Source organism: Mixophyes fleayi, chromosome 5, assembly GCF_038048845.1.
Source record: "Mixophyes fleayi isolate aMixFle1 chromosome 5, aMixFle1.hap1, whole genome shotgun sequence".
In the NCBI taxonomy this organism is placed as follows: domain Eukaryota; kingdom Metazoa; phylum Chordata; class Amphibia; order Anura; family Limnodynastidae; genus Mixophyes; species Mixophyes fleayi.
The window spans coordinates 15666252-15687362 of NC_134406.1; the positions used below are offsets into that span (position 1 = coordinate 15666252).

At 39.9% G+C, this 21111-nt stretch overlaps 1 long non-coding RNA gene across 1 annotated transcript; it reads left to right on the forward strand.

Annotated features, from left to right (window-relative positions):
- The first annotated feature begins 2358 nt into the window (after positions 1 to 2358).
- On the forward strand, positions 2359 to 18891 carry LOC142157611 (uncharacterized). Its single transcript, XR_012692523.1, has 2 exons — positions 2359 to 2435; positions 18583 to 18891. It is a non-coding gene; the product is annotated as an uncharacterized LOC142157611 (long non-coding RNA).
- The last annotated feature ends 2220 nt before the right edge of the window (positions 18892 to 21111 follow it).

Here is a 21111-nt window from a genome sequence, read left to right on the forward strand (position 1 = left end):
GAATTTTCGACTAATATGCAGACGTAAATAACAAAAACAAATGACACATTCTACGCAGGGCCGGTGCTAGGGTCCATGGCGCCCTAGGCATTTTGAAAAAATTGGTGCCCCCCCCTCCCCATGCAAAAATCGGTGGGAGGAGACGGAGCAGAGAGGCGGCGGTGGTGAGCAATAGCCTCTTCCCCCCCCTCCCCGTCCATCTGAATGCTGTGCGGCGGCCGTGACAGGTATGGTCAGCGGTCGCCGCACAGTTTTAAAGTAATTTACATTCTTGTGGCGCCCTCCAGGTGCCCTCCAGAGCCTGGCGCCCTAGGCAAGTGCCTAACCTTGCCGAATGGGAGCGCCGGGCCTGATTCTACGTAGTACGTTGAGTCAGACGCACGCTGATTGCCTTCATTATCAGTTAATAGCATACACCAGAGGCAGAGCATACGCAACAGTTGCGGTTCCTGCGTCCAGGTCTACAAAGCCTTATTCTATTTTGTCTATGCTTGGACAGCCCTTGTCTCCCTCGATTTGCCCCAATAACAGTAAGGAGTCACTTACGCAAGATGCGAATGACTCAAGCGTAAATCTTGTTTATGGTCATGTATTTCACACTACGCAAATGGAACTGTGCCCCACTTGGCGAAACATCAGTGGATCGTAAAGGTTGTTCATTGCTGCGATTCTCTGCAAATCACCCTGTAAAATCTCATATGTACACACTTCAGCACAGAACAAACGCAAAGGGGTATATTTACTAAATTGCGGGTTTGAAAAAGTGGAGATGTTGCCTATGGCAAGCAATCAGATTCTAGCTGTCATTTTGTAGAATGTACTAAATAAATGACAGCTGGAATCTGATTTGTTGCTATAGGCAACATCTCCACTTTTTCAAACCCACAGTTTAGTAAGTCTAGCCCCAAGTGATTTTTACGGAAACATTTATAAGAATTGTGAGTGCACATTTGTACTCAATAAATTTATTCAGCTCTATTCTTGCACCTACCTTTTTGTGCAAACGTTTGTATAAGGGTCTTTGTATTCTATATCATTAACTATAATTGATACAGGTAGTAGGAGAAATATATATATATATATATTAAAACGTATGAAAAAGAATGAAGTGGTTGACATGTTTTTTATTTTATTACATAAAATTGAAAGTCTGCTTAACGGTTTTTTTAAGCCCGTCTTCCTCTTCTTAAACAAATTGACTTTGTCATGATTGTTCAGTTATGAATGTAATTCTTTGAAGCTAGTCAAATCAATAATTGGTGTGTCTGGTACCGACCCTCAAATTTCCCCTAGGTCTCAATCTTCTTATTGCTCATGTGTCATACGTAACTATGCTAGAAAAGGGAAACTGGATTAAACATTTGTAAAGCTCGGGAACACAGAAAAAGCACTTTGTGACCTCACAGAGAGTCTGATTAATGAAACAGGTACAGAAAGAAAAATAATACAAAAAAAACACTTGAGAACTAGTTTTCTTTCCGCAGACTTTACTCTGCATTAAACACCAATTCAGACGAAAGCCCAATGGTTTCAAGCAAACATTTGCTTACCTATCTTGGAAACGGCAAAAGACATTTACACTAGTTCACGTGAGCACGGCTGAGTGATGATAGTTTGGGAACAAGTTAGAACAGACTCCCGGCTCTGTAAAGACAGATGTTCTTACGCAAGGAGGGGAAGAATTAAAAGATTTAAACTCCTTTTCTTCCAGATCCCTCTATTCTTCTCCGCATCCATTGGGCTCGCTCATTGTGAAGCCACAAAGGATGAAGGACTTACATTTTTTATAAAGGGTTCTATCATCTATTATGGTGTTACGTTATAAACAAAATACTGGCATAAGTGAAATTATTATTATTATTATTCTATTGGTGAAACACAAATGTAACATGTCTGGCGTTTGAATAATGTCCATTTTCTGTAACTGAATTGCTGATCTGGAGGCTTCACAAGGACTGAGTTTTCCATCATTAAAATATTTTTGCTGCTACAGATTCCAGACCCCCTCCTGTTGTCTTATTTTTTTATTTTTTTTTAATGCTCGGGTACGTGCATATAAAGTGCCCAAAATAATAAAAAAGGTGCGGTCTTCAGTCCCTTCTCTAAAGAGGAAGGGCCACTTTGTCCTCGTTCCCTGGAGCCAGAAAGGACAAGGGATTCTTTACAATGAGATTCTAAAAGGATTGGAAATATTCAGCTCTCCCAAGCGGTGCAGTTTCCATAGGGACAGGGTGGTGGGAGCCTTAAGGCTGCACCCCCTCCCCCCCAGGTTAATCACACCCATAGAAATCATGTGAAAAAAACATCAAGACAAGTGCAAAGTGATGTTTCATGTATCAATTTTTTTTCCCCTCAAAATAGGGCCCCTAACATTCCAGGATCCAGATACTTCCTCTGCACTGAGGCCATGCTGTGCTGTCCCTGGACATCTTATGGTGAGTAATTTTTCAGAAACTACAGTTACACACACTGAGCACGCACATACAGGTACAGATACTGGGCATACATTCACTGGTACATACACTGGACACACATACAGGGACAGACACTCTGGGCACACACATTTACAGTCTTTTGATGAGACTGAAGAAGGTAATGAGGGGGTTTAATGAATATGAATGAAATTAATTTATGATGTGGTGATTAATGATTAAACTGGATGAGGAAGTTAATGTTGATAGGGGTTTTATGATGATCCTGGAGTTAACAAGTTTTAAGAGGGGTTAATTCATGATGAGGGGGGTGGTATTGTGAGGCAGCCACAAAAATGCTCTGTGTATTATATGGGGTGGTATCTGTATTAAGGTCACAAGAATGCTTTCTGTATTGTATGGCGGTCATAGAAATGCTGTCTGTATGATACAGCGGACACTAGGATGCTCTTTATATTATATGCCTGTATATTGTATATACATATTTAGTGTGATGGTGATAAGGGGGCACAGTGCGATAAATATGGCTCCATGGCACAGTGTGATAAAGGGGAAACTGTGATGGAGGGCACTGTGTTATGAAGTAAAGTATGTGATTCTATGGAGGCTCATTACATAAAATCCTTTCAAAGCCAGAACGTGAAGAATGGTGAGGTAGGGAGGGGGTTTCAGTGCGGTCTAGGACTTGTAATGCGCTAGCCACACCCTCACAGTAGGTTGACAACGCCCACTCGACGATTGTCACTCCCACTTAGAGGGGATGCGCCGGTGCTCTGTCTCGCCCAGAGCACTAAAATGTCTAGTTACGGCACTGAGTATTCACTCTGGAGGAACATGATCTCCACAGGACCAAGGTAGATCATTGAAGATCAGAAAGGTTGCCAATCCCTCCTAAAATAGTTCTACACCTAGGTTAGGCCTTGCTGTTACATTAGGAATAGGCTGTGGTGGGATGGTAGAAATAGACTGTGGGGAAGGGTTGCTTATCGGTAGTGTTAGGCAATGCTGGGAGATTCTGAGCTACATTAGACTGTCAGAGGGGCTACAGTTAGGCTTGAAATACCCATAGTCTCTATTAAGTATGTAGGGAGTCAAAGCAGTTGCTTGTCAGGGAATCATACCTGATTTTATGACTGGAGAGCAATTGCAGGTAAGCTATTGCCCTACAAAGTCCTGACACCAAAACACACAGGATAAACTTATTAAATCCTGCCAAAGCCTAAAATGCCCAGTAACAAAGAACAACAGTTTTCACAGGTACATAACTAGAGCTCACATTCCAGGACAATCCCTGTTTTAGCCACTGCAGACCACTCATTCCAAATATGTATTTTAAATACAAATATGAATAGTCCTTTGGATCACTTGGCATTTTATCATAAATGTCTGATTAAGACAGAGGTTTCATCATCTCTCACTGGATAAATGTCGTCTTTCAATAAGAACAGCTTTTTGTAACCATAATATTAAGAACACATCAGCCAATGGGAAGTGGAGTTGATATAAGTAGATATAAAGTGTGTCATTAATGCTTTGCCTTTTGCTGCCTCACAGCTGATGCTTAGATCCTTTTGTAGTCTTCTTGCCGTTACTTGTCTGCAGAGAGTCGCATAGAATTAATCCCAAACTATTATTCAGCTAATTGTTTTTGATGCCATTGATCATTGTCCTATTCATTATGTGTTTAGAAAGCCATGTAGTGACTCGGCTCTCCCATTGTTATCCAGGGCTTTAGTTATCCCACAACTATACAAATTCTGCACAAAAAACAAATATTGTTCTGAGATGAGATTGTCACAAGTACTCTGGATGGAAAAGTGCTAACTCCCATGTAATCTCTGTCTACTTGTGTCCCCTCGGCTCCCAGCACCCATTAGAGCACTAGGGCCACAGCAGTGACAATTAATTGGGATTCACAATGTAGTTCTCTAAGAGGGGAGAGTCAGATACAGGACTCAGTGTAAGGAAGAGTCGAGTAGAGATGAGATTTAGAGGAAGCAACAAGGAAAATAGGAGACGAGAGTAAATAAAGACAAGAGAGAAAGGACAAGAAGTAGGATGGGGCAGTAACAAGGGGCAGGTGACAGTGAGAGTGATTAGGATAAACAGGGTAAATTAGCTGGGATTAGCATTGGAGAGACGCAAAGGTAAAGAGTGAAGTGTAGTGTAGAGAGTTGTCACAGGATAGCAAAGAGGATAAAGTAAAGTAGGGGACAACTGAGACAGCCACTATCAACCCTACACAATGAAGAAACCTCATCTGGACATCAGCATCCAAGGTGGACCACCCAGGACTTCAGGTGTAAACATTTTAATGACTGACTCCAGGATCAGAGGACAGAGACTACCAGGACTCTCATACCACCCTCCAGGAGCAGAGGACAGAGACTACCAGGACTCTAACACCACCCACCAGGAGCAGAGGACAGACACTACCAGGACTCTAACACCACCCACCAGGAGCAGAGGGCAGAGACTACCAGGACTCTAACACCACCCACCAGGAGCAGAGGACAGAGACTACCAGGACTCTAACACCACCCACCAGGAGCAGAGGACAGAGACTACCAGGACTCTAACACCACCCACCAGGAGCAGAGGACAGAGACTACCAGGACTCTAACACCACCCACCAGGAGCAGAGGACAGAGACTACCAGGACTCTAACACCACCCACCAGGAGCAGAGGACAGAGACTACAATAACTCTCAAACCACTACCAGGAGGAGAGGACACAGACTACCATAACTCTCAAACCACCACCAGCATCAGAGGACAGAGACTACCGTAACTCTCAAACCACCACCAGCATCAGAGGACAGAGACTACCGGGACTCTCAAACCACCACCAGGAGCAGAGGACAGAGACCAACGGGACTCTCAAACCACCCGCCAGGAGTAGAGGATAGAGACCACCATAACTCTCAAACCACCACCAGCATCAGAGGACAGAGACTACCGGGACTCTCAAAAAAAAACCACCAGGAGCCGAGGATAGAGACTACCGGGACTCTCAAACCACCCTCCAGGAGCAGAGGACAGAGACTACCAGGACTCTAACACCACCCACCAGGAGCAGAGGACAGAGACTACTAGGACTCTAACACCACCCACCAGGATCAGAGGACAGAGACTACCAGGACTCTAACACCACCCACCAGGAGCAGAGGACAGAGACTACAATAACTCTCCAACCACTACCAGGAGGAGAGGACAGAGACTACCAGGACTCTAACACCACCCACCAGGAGCAGAGGACAGAGACTACCAGGACTCCTACTACTGCATGTCAACAAACTAAGTCCTGGCCAGGTGAACATACTCAGGTAGTCTCATATAGCTTAGGATAACAAGGGAACATTAAATACAAAAACACTAGTAACCCACTACTAACTTCTGCCCCCTACAGCTCAGTCTGGGCTACTACATGATCTAAGGAACAAAATCACAAAAGCAGGTGCTGGATCCACTAGCAACCAGAGTCAGTTTTGTACAGCCAAGTCATGCTACAACTATACAGCCAATACAACCATTGAATAAAATAAGAATTATAATAATAAACCATTTTAATTAAATATGTCTGATATATTTGTAGATCTTCTTTAAGTGGACAATTATGGATTAGGCTAAAAACATTTAGCAAACTAACAAAGTGAAATTATTTAGCAACACCTTAAAAAGTAGTTACATCATTTTACACTGGCAGATATTTACATACTTGCAATATGCAAAAACTGATAACAACCAGTCAGACGTTTACTCGTTGCCTAACTTGCACTACATGGATGAAAGCTAATTGCTGATTGGTTGCAGTTGTTTACTACAAATTTATACTAGTTGTATTAGTAGTTCAGACTCAACGGAAATAGCAATAACTAGCGGATAATGGGATGGACACTCCCAGCTATATTACAATATTTATTGCTATTGACTGGAGGACTTGAGAACGGAGGGGCTTCCCTGACCAAAAAGGGCTTTCACGGAGTGCCCATTACCTGGTACTCACAGTCCATTGGTCAGGCAATAAATATTGTACTTGTAAATATGCCAAATTTACTGCATTCCTTGAATTGTGGAACGCACTTCTTTGTATGTCCCAAAATGTTATAATTACCTTAACAAAAGGAATGTCACTATTGTACAATGATGATTCCTCACGTCATATATTTCCTAAATGAAATAAAGACTATTATTTTAATTGGCCGACAAGCTCGATCAGTCATAGAAAATATAAATACAGAACATAGGGTCTGATTTTTCTAAAATACTTTACAAGAATGGCAACAAAACATAAATTAGTGTTATTTCTTGTAACTCTGTGAATTAAAATAGTACAAATTTGAAATAATCTTTTGTAGGTATATCTATGTTTATAGAAACAGAGTGTAGAGAGGAGGCGCACAATAGTGTAATATTGTTACAGTACAAGTAACTTTTAGACCAGATTGGTCTGAAATAGTCCCCTACTACCAATAGAATAGATCTATGGTCTTAATGTGATATATAGTACATAAACACCAACCACTCGTGTAGTGAATGTGCGTACCAGATAAATGATCTTTAAAGCTCATCAAATGAGGGGAACATCCTGGATGTAGCTGATCATATATCCTTCAGGATTTCCAACGAGCCAGTAGATGTCTCAAAGATAATGAAAACCACAGGTGTAATGGCACAAAAATACAATTTATTGAAAACACAGCATCTACTTACATATCAAGTAGCTGGAAATCAGCTTGGCTGTGTACACATAGCGATAGGCAATAAAAGTCCAATAATAAAATCCAAGTGTACAAATAAGTTCTCAACGCGTTTCGTCTGTCAATTGTCAGACTTCATCAGGAGAAATCAGAATAGCTATGCCCAGAAGATATATCCATTTATATAGTGGATCGCGCCATTTCGCGCATGCGCATCAATGACCAGAAGCCGGTAACCGGAAGTGCGTCATTTCGCGCACTAATAACCAAAAAAAAACAGTGACCGGAAACCGGAAGTGGTCATGGCGCTTTTATGTTCCCATGGTGACATGCCGATTAGGCAGCGCTTTTGTATTGCCATGGTAACATACCAATTCGGCAATAGCAAAAACAATCACACAGACATACTATATTAGTACCTGTGTATAGTAATACACTAATAGGATTAAAAGAAGAATTAAAACATCAACTGCGTCACTTCTATATAGCAAGGTTAAGAATCTAAAAATCGAAACTCTCATAGCATGGTGGTATAATCATCTCCATGATAACATAGTGACCCATATGTCCTTGCTAATGAACTTACTAGTTAAAGTGTACTCAAACACCCTATTCCCAATAGGGACCTCAATGTAATCTAACTAAAATAAAATAAATTAAATAAAGAGGGAAATATCTCCCCTGTAGCAATTCCCCAACGTTCCAAAAATGCACAGAACACTTATCCCGAACACATATATTCCCAATACTGAACTAAGTCAGATATGCATACGATAAAGATATCGAGATCAAACCAGAGAAACTAACATATATAATATAACTGATAATGTATCAATACAAACGTGTATTTCCAAATATAATAAGTAGTATAGAACAGTAATCCAGTAACTACCACTTTAATTACTTTAAAGAAAAGGAACCACTTCAAAGCTCTCATTCAACCCATAAGGAGATAATGTATTGAGTGTATAAATCCAATACATCTCCCGCTGTGCCAATTTTTTACCCAAGTCTCCACCCCTAGGTCCTAGCTGTACATGTTCAATCGCCATGAATTTAAGATGTTTAGGGTCTGATTGGTGAACTTCTAAAAAATGCTTTGAAACAGAATGACTGGATATTTTGTTTTTTATATTTCTTATATGCTCCTGGATACGAAGCTTGAGCATCCTTTTAGTTTTTCCAATATATCCAAGACCACAAGAACATGTCAATAAATAAACAACTGACGTAGAAACACAATTCATCAGACTTTTTATGGTGAAGCTTTTACTTCCATCTGAATTAAGAAAAGTTTTATTACTCACATTGGTGTATTTACAAATGCTGCAATGATTGCACTTTATGCTCCCCTTAAAATCCATAAATGTGGAGCTGGAGGTTTTGCCTCTAGGGTCCTTCAACATGCTGGGTGCTAACAAATCCTTCAAATTTCGTCCCTTTTTGAAAATTACATTGGGTTTATCTGATAATATACCCCTCAAAACTGGGTCCCTCTTAAGGATACTCCAGTGTTTGTTGAGTACAGATCTAATTTTATTCTCACCATTACTGTAGCCTGTGATAAATGATACTTGGTCTGGACGGGCCTCCCGGTCTTTCTTCTTATATTCTAATAGACAAGATCTATCAGTATTGGCTATTTTATTCAAAGCTCCAGCAAGGAGGCATTTCGGATATCCTCTTTCCAAAAATCTGTTCTCATAGATGGCTAATTGTGTTTGACATATCTCAGGTTCACTGCAGTTTCTCTTTATACGATTGAATTGCGAGAGTGGAATGTTTGTCTTCCACTTCTTTACATGACAGCTAGTGAAATGTAAGTAACTATTTGCATCAACATCCTTGAAAAAATTCTTAGTGATGACTCTCTCATTCTGTCCCATCAGAATGAGATCCAAGAACTCAATCTGCGAGGGATCATACTTTGCTGTAAATTTCAAATTGTAATTATTACAATTGATGTATCTCAAAAATTCCTCCAAAGAGGTAATGTCACCCTCCCAAACTATGATGATATCATCAATATATCTTTTGTACAGTTTAATATTTCTCCTAAATTTCTCACATTCATATACAAATTTTTCCTCCCAGTCCCCCATAAAAAGATTAGCGAAACTGGGGGCAAAGATGGTCCCCATCGCGGTACCACAGGTCTGCAAGTAAAATTGATCCCGAAATTTGAAATAATTATGGGTCAATATAAAATCTATCAAAATGCAAATAAAATCTTTGTGAGCTTCTGAGAGGGCTTGGTCACTAGCTAAGAAGCATCTAGTAGCTTCTATCCCCTTTTTGTGTTCTATAGATGTATAAAGAGCCTGAACGTCAATTGTAACCCACAAATAGCGTTGGTTCCATTCAAAATTTTGAAAAAGATGTAATACATTTGTGGTGTCTTTCACATATGATTTTAACTTCACCACATACTTCTGAAGAAACAAATCTACATATTCTGAGACCCGCGATGTTATAGAATCAATGCCGGCCACTATAGGCCGGCCTGGTGGATTGACCAAGGTTTTGTGAATCTTAGGTAAAAAATAAAAAATCGGCACAACGGGATTATTGAGCAATAAATATTGGTACTCATCTTTAATAATAATCTCTTGACGTAATGCAGAGATAAGTATGTTACGTAAAGTGGACACATATTCCTCAGTAGGATCAGAACTCAGTTCTTTGTAGGAAGAAGCATCATGTAAAAGACGATCAGCCTCTCTAATATAGTCCTCTCTATTTAAAATCACAACCCCCCCTCCCTTATCGGCCTGTTTGATTACTATGTCATAATTCATCTGTAAGCCTTTCAATGCTTTAATCTCTTGGGATCTAAGGTTGCTAGAACTAGAGGCTATAGGGTCTGATTTACAAAGATCTTCTGTAACTAAAGTTTGAAATATTTCCAAAAAACTACATTTTGACTCCAGCGGATAATATTTAGAGGGCAATTTCAGCCCAGATTTTGACACATTATCATAGTTAGTAAGAATTGCTTGTTCTTTTTTTGCAAAATGTCTTTTTAACGTCAGTTTCCTGACAAACTTGCTAATATCAATATAAAGTTCAAATTTATTTGGCTGTTTTGTTGGTGCAAATGATAATCCTTTACCCAGAACAGAGATCTCCGAATTGGAGAGCGTATGTTTAGAAAGATTGAAAATGCCGTTTTCTTTTAGAGATAATGGTTGATCTACAAATATCTTCTTTTTTGAGGGTTTACGGCCTCCTCTCCTTCCTCTTCCTCTAAATACCTGCGCTTCAGAGGTGAGGCTAGCCTGGTATTTTCTCTGATCTGGTATTTGGGCCTCTCTCGTGTGGCTAGATCTGGAGATAAAAAATCTTCCACTTCACTCTCTGCCCTATCAAGAGCAGAGAATCTATTTCTATATGTGTAAGAATCAGTATGTTTCCTACTGGAAGTAGGCTTTGAAGTATACATTCTCTTTTTTTGAGGAACGTTAGACCAAGAATCAACATTTCTTGTAGTCCTATTGGAGTCGTAATTAGCCTTGTACGTTTTATTGGGAGTCTTCTTCCAACTCTTGATTTTATCTTTAGTATAATCATTTTTATCCCTCATAAATTTTCGTTCTTTTATTTTAGCTACCTCCATTTCTACTCGATTGAGTTTTTTATTCAAAACCTGTTCATTTGCTACAAAATCTTTATGATCTTTAAAAGTGTTCAGGTGTAGCTCCTTTTCTTGTATCTCATTCTCTGTGATTAACACCATTTTCCTTTTCTCATGGATTATCAACTGAATCAATTTTTTAGAGCACTCATGTAGAACCATGTCCCACTCTTTAATAAAGTTGGGATCACTAGAGTTAAAGGTGGGGGATTTGTTGACCCGCAGGCCTCTTGGGACCCGGTCCACTTTAATATATTGTTCTAAACTCTTTATATCCCACCACAATTTTGTCTCTTTTATGAGGACCTTTTCTAGGTCCCAAAAGAGATTGTCAAGCTCATTATTGGAATCCCCAGAAACATTATTTTCATCAAAGATTTTGTTACAAAATTCAACCCTCTGATGGGCTCTATTCCCAACTTTCCACATATTTGGAATTGATATATCTCAGCTGCCTCGGTATCAAACACACCCACAGAACAATTAATATAAAAAGAAAGAAACAATACCAAAACAATGGCGCTGTAGCAAATTATCAATATAAATAAACAAAAATGTCCAAGTGTAAATCTCTCATAAAACACTTCCCGTGTGCAGGCAGCAGCCAGTCCTCCTTGAGCCAATCGGTGTAAACGGAATGATCTAGAAACAGAGTGTAGAGAGGAGGCGCACAATAGTGTAATATTGTTACAGTACAAGTAACTTTTAGACCAGATTGGTCTGAAATAGTCCCCTACTACCAATAGAATAGATCTATGGTCTTAATGTGATATATAGTACATAAACACCAACCACTCGTGTAGTGAATGTGCGTACCAGATAAATGATCTTTAAAGCTCATCAAATGAGGGGAACATCCTGGATGTAGCTGATCATATATCCTTCAGGATTTCCAACGAGCCAGTAGATGTCTCAAAGATAATGAAAACCACAGGTGTAATGGCACAAAAATACAATTTATTGAAAACACAGCATCTACTTACATATCAAGTAGCTGGAAATCAGCTTGGCTGTGTACACATAGCGATAGGCAATAAAAGTCCAATAATAAAATCCAAGTGTACAAATAAGTTCTCAACGCGTTTCGTCTGTCAATTGTCAGACTTCATCAGGAGAAATCAGAATAGCTATGCCCAGAAGATATATCCATTTATATAGTGGATCGCGCCATTTCGCGCATGCGCATCAATGACCAGAAGCCGGTAACCGGAAACCGGAAGTGCGTCATTTCGCGCACTAATAACCAAAAAAAAAACAGTGACCGGAAACCGGAAGTGGTCATGGCGCTTTTATGTTCCCATGGTGACATGCCGATTAGGCAGCGCTTTTGTATTGCCATGGTAACATACCAATTCGGCAATAGCAAAAACAATCACACAGACATACTATATTAGTACCTGTGTATAGTAATACACTAATAGGATTAAAAGAAGAATTAAAACATCAACTGCGTCACTTCTATATAGCAAGGTTAAGAATCTAAAAATCGAAACTCTCAATAATGAGCTTGACAATCTCTTTTGGGACCTAGAAAAGGTCCTCATAAAAGAGACAAAATTGTGGTGGGATATAAAGAGTTTAGAACAATATATTAAAGTGGACCGGGTCCCAAGAGGCCTGCGGGTCAACAAATCCCCCACCTTTAACTCTAGTGATCCCAACTTTATTAAAGAGTGGGACATGGTTCTACATGAGTGCTCTAAAAAATTGATTCAGTTGATAATCCATGAGAAAAGGAAAATGGTGTTAATCACAGAGAATGAGATACAAGAAAAGGAGCTACACCTGAACACTTTTAAAGATCATAAAGATTTTGTAGCAAATGAACAGGTTTTGAATAAAAAACTCAATCGAGTAGAAATGGAGGTAGCTAAAATAAAAGAACGAAAATTTATGAGGGATAAAAATGATTATACTAAAGATAAAATCAAGAGTTGGAAGAAGACTCCCAATAAAACGTACAAGGCTAATTACGACTCCAATAGGACTACAAGAAATGTTGATTCTTGGTCTAACGTTCCTCAAAAAAAGAGAATGTATACTTCAAAGCCTACTTCCAGTAGGAAACATACTGATTCTTACACATATAGAAATAGATTCTCTGCTCTTGATAGGGCAGAGAGTGAAGTGGAAGATTTTTTATCTCCAGATCTAGCCACACGAGAGAGGCCCAAATACCAGATCAGAGAAAATACCAGGCTAGCCTCACCTCTGAAGCGCAGGTATTTAGAGGAAGAGGAAGGAGAGGAGGCCGTAAACCCTCAAAAAAGAAGATATTTGTAGATCAACCATTATCTCTAAAAGAAAACGGCATTTTCAATCTTTCTAAACATACGCTCTCCAATTCGGAGATCTCTGTTCTGGGTAAAGGATTATCATTTGCACCAACAAAACAGCCAAATAAATTTGAACTTTATATTGATATTAGCAAGTTTGTCAGGAAACTGACGTTAAAAAGACATTTTGCAAAAAAAGAACAAGCAATTCTTACTAACTATGATAATGTGTCAAAATCTGGGCTGAAATTGCCCTCTAAATATTATCCGCTGGAGTCAAAATGTAGTTTTTTGGAAATATTTCAAACTTTAGTTACAGAAGATCTTTGTAAATCAGACCCTATAGCCTCTAGTTCTAGCAACCTTAGATCCCAAGAGATTAAAGCATTGAAAGGCTTACAGATGAATTATGACATAGTAATCAAACAGGCCGATAAGGGAGGGGGGGTTGTGATTTTAAATAGAGAGGACTATATTAGAGAGGCTGATCGTCTTTTACATGATGCTTCTTCCTACAAAGAACTGAGTTCTGATCCTACTGAGGAATATGTGTCCACTTTACGTAACATACTTATCTCTGCATTACGTCAAGAGATTATTATTAAAGATGAGTACCAATATTTATTGCTCAATAATCCCGTTGTGCCGATTTTTTATTTTTTACCTAAGATTCACAAAACCTTGGTCAATCCACCAGGCCGGCCTATAGTGGCCGGCATTGATTCTATAACATCGCGGGTCTCAGAATATGTAGATTTGTTTCTTCAGAAGTATGTGGTGAAGTTAAAATCATATGTGAAAGACACCACAAATGTATTACATCTTTTTCAAAATTTTGAATGGAACCAACGCTATTTGTGGGTTACAATTGACGTTCAGGCTCTTTATACATCTATAGAACACAAAAAGGGGATAGAAGCTACTAGATGCTTCTTAGCTAGTGACCAAGCCCTCTCAGAAGCTCACAAAGATTTTATTTGCATTTTGATAGATTTTATATTGACCCATAATTATTTCAAATTTCGGGATCAATTTTACTTGCAGACCTGTGGTACCGCGATGGGGACCATCTTTGCCCCCAGTTTCGCTAATCTTTTTATGGGGGACTGGGAGGAAAAATTTGTATATGAATGTGAGAAATTTAGGAGAAATATTAAACTGTACAAAAGATATATTGATGATATCATCATAGTTTGGGAGGGTGACATTACCTCTTTGGAGGAATTTTTGAGATACATCAATTGTAATAATTACAATTTGAAATTTACAGCAAAGTATGATCCCTCGCAGATTGAGTTCTTGGATCTCATTCTGATGGGACAGAATGAGAGAGTCATCACTAAGAATTTTTTCAAGGATGTTGATGCAAATAGTTACTTACATTTCACTAGCTGTCATGTAAAGAAGTGGAAGACAAACATTCCACTCTCGCAATTCAATCGTATAAAGAGAAACTGCAGTGAACCTGAGATATGTCAAACACAATTAGCCATCTATGAGAACAGATTTTTGGAAAGAGGATATCCGAAATGCCTCCTTGCTGGAGCTTTGAATAAAATAGCCAATACTGATAGATCTTGTCTATTAGAATATAAGAAGAAAGACCGGGAGGCCCGTCCAGACCAAGTATCATTTATCACAGGCTACAGTAATGGTGAGAATAAAATTAGATCTGTACTCAACAAACACTGGAGTATCCTTAAGAGGGACCCAGTTTTGAGGGGTATATTATCAGATAAACCCAATGTAATTTTCAAAAAGGGACGAAATTTGAAGGATTTGTTAGCACCCAGCATGTTGAAGGACCCTAGAGGCAAAACCTCCAGCTCCACATTTATGGATTTTAAGGGGAGCATAAAGTGCAATCATTGCAGCATTTGTAAATACACCAATGTGAGTAATAAAACTTTTCTTAATTCAGATGGAAGTAAAAGCTTCACCATAAAAAGTCTGATGAATTGTGTTTCTACGTCAGTTGTTTATTTATTGACATGTTCTTGTGGTCTTGGATATATTGGAAAAACTAAAAGGATGCTCAAGCTTCGTATCCAGGAGCATATAAGAAATATAAAAAACAAAATATCCAGTCATTCTGTTTCAAAGCATTTTTTAGAAGTTCACCAATCAGACCCTAAACATCTTAAATTCATGGCGATTGAACATGTACAGCTAGGACCTAGGGGTGGAGACTTGGGTAAAAAATTGGCACAGCGGGAGATGTATTGGATTTATACACTCAATACATTATCTCCTTATGGGTTGAATGAGAGCTTTGAAGTGGTTCCTTTTCTTTAAAGTAATTAAAGTGGTAGTTACTGGATTACTGTTCTATACTACTTATTATATTTGGAAATACACGTTTGTATTGATACATTATCAGTTATATTATATATGTTAGTTTCTCTGGTTTGATCTCGATATCTTTATCGTATGCATATCTGACTTAGTTCAGTATTGGGAATATATGTGTTCGGGATAAGTGTTCTGTGCATTTTTGGAACGTTGGGGAATTGCTACAGGGGAGATATTTCCCTCTTTATTTAATTTATTTTATTTTAGTTAGATTACATTGAGGTCCCTATTGGGAATAGGGTGTTTGAGTACACTTTAACTAGTAAGTTCATTAGCAAGGACATATGGGTCACTATGTTATCATGGAGATGATTATACCACCATGCTATGAGAGTTTCGATTTTTAGATTCTTAACCTTGCTATATAGAAGTGACGCAGTTGATGTTTTAATTCTTCTTTTAATCCTATTAGTGTATTACTATACACAGGTACTAATATAGTATGTCTGTGTGATTGTTTTTGCTATTGCCGAATTGGTATGTTACCATGGCAATACAAAAGCGCTGCCTAATCGGCATGTCACCATGGGAACATAAAAGCGCCATGACCACTTCCGGTTTCCGGTCACTGTTTTTTTTTTGGTTATTAGTGCGCGAAATGACGCACTTCCGGTTTCCGGTTACCGGCTTCTGGTCATTGATGCGCATGCGCGAAATGGCGCGATCCACTATATAAATGGATATATCTTCTGGGCATAGCTATTCTGATTTCTCCTGATGAAGTCTGACAATTGACAGACGAAACGCGTTGAGAACTTATTTGTACACTTGGATTTTATTATTGGACTTTTATTGCCTATCGCTATGTGTACACAGCCAAGCTGATTTCCAGCTACTTGATATGTAAGTAGATGCTGTGTTTTCAATAAATTGTTTTTTTGCCATTACACCTGTGGTTTTCATTATCTTTGAGACATCTACTGGCTCGTTGGAAATCCTGAAGGATATATGATCAGCTACATCCAGGATGTTCCCCTCATTTGATGAGCTTTAAAGATCATTTATCTGGTACGCACATTCACTACACGAGTGGTTGGTGTTTATGTACTATATATCACATTAAGACCATAGATCTATTCTATTGGTAGTAGGGGACTATTTCAGACCAATCTGGTCTAAAAGTTACTTGTACTGTAACAATATTACACTATTGTGCGCCTCCTCTCTACACTCTGTTTCTAGATCATTCCGTTTACACCGATTGGCTCAAGGAGGACTGGCTGCTGCCTGCACACGGGAAGTGTTTTATGAGAGATTTACACTTGGACATTTTTGTTTATTTATATTGATAATTTGCTACAGCGCCATTGTTTTGGTATTGTTTCTTTCTTTTTATATCTATGTTTATGTATGTACTATCACATTGCTTATAACTGTAATGCACAGAACTAAAGTGGTAAATTTCAAGAAAGATTAAAAGGTAGCACTGTGAATGTGATGATTGTTTATAAGACACTCTCTATGGGGCACGAGGGAAAATGGAGAATTTTGTAAAATCTCCAAAGCCATGTGTCTTAGCGGACTGTTCCAGAGACATATCACGTCCTCTCGCGCTAAATTGAATCTACCCGTTGGGGTGGGATTTATCAAACCTACTAAAAGGGCAAATTGTAAGTGTTGCCCATAGCAACCAATCAGATTCTAGCTATCATCCTATAGAATGTACTAGATAAATGATAGCTAGAATCTGATTGGTTGCTATGGGCAACATCTCCACTTTTTACAAGGTTTGATAAATATACCCCTTGGATGTAGACTTATTTAGCTTAAAGATTACATTTTCAATTTACTTTCTTAGCTTAAAGAAAATTTTAGATATAACATACAAATACTTATTTAATAATACAGTAATAATGCTTAAATACACATTACCCAAAGCAACCAATCAGAAATTAGCTTTCTGTTAGCCTACTGTACGTTAGACAAAAGTAGGCTAGTGTCGAATGGGATGCTGATATGTAATTGCAATAACACTAAACTAAACAAGGTATTGCCTATTTGAATGGTTATATTGCTCTACGGGAGGAAAGACTGATTGCTCTGTTTGATGGGGATTGAGATGTGGTGTATGCCAAATTAACTTGGGTGGCTTAGTGGTTAGCACTTCTGCCTCACAGTGCTGGGGTCATGAGTTCAATTCCTGACCATGGCCTTATCTGTGAGGAGTTTGTATGTTCTCCCAGTGTTTGCGTGGGTTTCCTCCGGGTGATCTGGTTTCCTCCCACACTGGTGGGTTAATTGGCTGCTAACAAATTGACCCTTGTCTGTGTCTGTGTGTGTATATGTTAGGGAATTTTGACTGTAAGCTCCAATGGGGGACTGATGTGAATGAGTTCACGTCAGTCCAGCGCTGTGGAATCAGTGGTGCTATATAAATAAATGGTGATGAAATAAGGTAAACCAGTTACAGGATTCTACTGCTAATCTAGGAGTATTAGGCATTCCAAGAAAAGATAGCATTCTCCGTTCAAGATTTGTAATAGTAAAAACTGGAAAAACAGGACACACAGGGCCCGCAAGCCCCACGTCTGCAGCACAGCAGTTACCTACAGAGAGGAGGCGGCCATTTTCCAGTGTTCATGAGAAAGCAGCCTATCAATTCAGCAGGCACCAGTGACAGCACACAGGCATGTAGAGGATGCAGGCTATTGGTTCACTGGGTCTTAGTGATGTCACAGGTTGTCAGCGAATTGATAGCCTGCATGCATGCTCATTAACACCATCATTTATTTATATAGCGCCACTAATTCCACAGCGCTGTACAGAGAACTCACTCACATCAGTCCCTGCCCCATTGGAGCTTACAGTCTAAATTCCCTAACACACACAGACATACTAGGGTCAATTTCTTAGCAGCCAATTAACCTACTAGTATGTTTTTGGAGTGTGGGAGGAAACCGGAGCACCCGGAGGAAACCCACGCAAACACGGGGAGAACATACAAACTCCACACAGATAAGGCCATGGTCGGGAATTGAACCCCAGCGCTGTGAATTTTGGAGATCTAAAAATGTATATTTGTATAGCATCTACTTAGCACTACCTGGTAATGGGCTGGACCTGCTCTGCTCTACACAGTTCATAGCTGATGTCAGGGCATTGTTGTTTGCAGTGTCACAGACTCCCCAGTGCTTTTGATGAAGATAACATTAGCAGATGATCGTCTCCTGTTATCCCTTTCATTCCAGATCTTGCGACACATAAAACAACAACAGGCAGGTGGTACAGGAAGAATGAAGTATAACAGTGGTGTTTCGGAGCTTTGGTGTAGGAGGGAGAAGCTCGGCAGCTGCCAGGATGGGGGAACATCACACAGCAGAACGTTGTTGCCTGGAGGTGAATAGAAAGAAGAGGTTACAGTGTGAGGAGCCGCGCCGGTATATTCTGGATTTGCATGTTCTAGCTGGGAAACTGCCTGTTTGAGGAATGTAAACGGTTCCTACTATATGCACGCATAGGGGGTTAATTGCTAAACAAATAAAAAATGAAAAGCAAAAGTGAAGCAATCATTATATTTGTGCAAGCTAGATAAAGACCGTTTGTCACTAATACTGCATTTAGGGACAATGTTGCAGTAAACCAAAGCAACCAATCAGCAATTAGCTTGTATCTGGCTAGTAGAAATTAGACAAATGGAAATTGGTTGCTGTGGTCTGTGCCAATTTGCACTCAAATTCAACTTTAGTATTTAGCCCTCAATGAGAGGAAGTATCTAGGGGACCATTCCCTGCATTAAAAAGCTGTATTTATTGTGATTGGCTGGGAGACTGCACACAGGCTGCGCATTGGCTGTTCTGGGCTGAGGTCTGCAGGATGTGAGCCAATCACAAGACACATTCATTCTCTGGGTAATGGCCAGTCTCATGGAACCCTTGTGAAGTAGAGCAGTGTAAGGTTCTGTTGGGTTTGAATCCAGGATCTCTGCACCTCAGTCCCTGCAGCTTCTAGACCAGTGTTGGCTAACCTGTGACACACCAGGTGTTGTGAAACTACAAGTCCCAGCACACCCTTCCAGCAATAAGCTGCTATGTATTGGCAAAGCATGCTGGGACTTGTAGTTTCACAACACCTGTGTGTCACAGGTTAGCCAACACTGTTCTAGACAGTGTGAGCAGATCCCGCAGCATATATCTCTCCATGCTCTCCTGGGTGTATTGTTTCTCCATTCTCTCCAGTTGTGGTTTGGGTGACATGTTCTTCCCTGTCCCAATCCTTATACTATTCCATTCTCAGTCTTGTCTGATATCCCTTCCTGACTTACTGCCAATTTCGATTTAATCATTAGATCATAGTTGCTAACATTTAGGAACCCCCCTCCTCGGAGATCCCGGAGAGGAGATCCTGGTGCCCAGTGCGGGCGGCGTGAACAACGTCATCGTGTCTCTGACTCCCACTGCACAATGCCACGGTTCTCAGCATAATACAGCAGGATGGGGGCCAGTTGACGCAACTAGCTGTGAATTGCATCGTTAAGCCTCACCTCACCCCCTTTACTAAGTGACCAGGATGTGGGGAGGGCACTGCTATCCCGGTACTTCAAACATTCCAGGGGGAAAATGTATCAAGCTGAGAGTTTTCCAGTGGGTTTGAAAAACCAATCAGATTCTAGCCATCATTTATTTAGTACATTCTACAAAATGACAGCTAGAATCTGATTGGTTGCTATAGGGAACATCTCCACTTTTCAAACCCGCCGGAAAACTCTTCACTTGATACATTTACCCCCAGGAGTCTCCCGGACATTCCGGTACAGTAGGCACTTATGTCTTAGATGTATTAGTGCCCGTTTTGGACCGTTGACCCTGGACTGTTTGGCTATTCTCTTGTTGTGACCCCTTCAATGCATCAGTCTTGTTTTGCCCTTAAACCCACCCTTAGGACTCCAGTCTCCATCAGGTACTGATTAGTAATTCCTTATTAATACTCACAAACATATAACGGTATGCTGGTGCCCTTTAATTCAGCATCAGCAGGGTATACACACAGCAGCCTTTACCTCGAATAGCTCTTCAGATTACAGTTTAATGCTACAGCTACAGTACTGAAAGTTGCCTTATCAGCCTTTCAAGTGTCCCGGTGTAACTCTAAACTGACACCTTTTGAAATCTCAGAAACAGCCGCTGGAAATCCCCCATTTAAATTGTATTTCACAGATGGAATCAATTATGAAGAATAATTTGGGGAAACTCCCTCTGACAGGAATTATTACACTTTTTTTCTTCTACTTCTCACTAGATTGAGCTTTAGACAATGATGATCTAAAGTGAAATGTGACAACCAAATGAGCCAGGCCCAGATGTCCTGTGCAGACCGAGGCTCAGAGACGCCCTTGTGTGTGTGTGACAGTGAGTTGGTTCAGTAGACGCCGCAGAGTCCTGGGTATATTTCTGCACCTGCGTTATGCCCGGGCCAGCTGAATGATGGATGAGCAGATGCAATCCAAGCCAGCGTGCAAATATTGACTTGCACGGTGGTAATTTAACCACTTTGGCTGTAGAATGTGTTCTTTTGGGAATTTCTTTTTAAAATAAAATGGGATATAAACTAACGTTGCTCAAAGGTGCAAATCTGCGTTAAAACCATAGCAGCCAATCAGACTTCTGATTACATTGTGTTACTTGCACTATACACATGAAAGCTAATGGTTAATTGGTTGCTGCGGTGTTAGAGCAGGTTTGCACTTTTGAGCAATGTCAGTGAATCATCAAAGGGTCAAT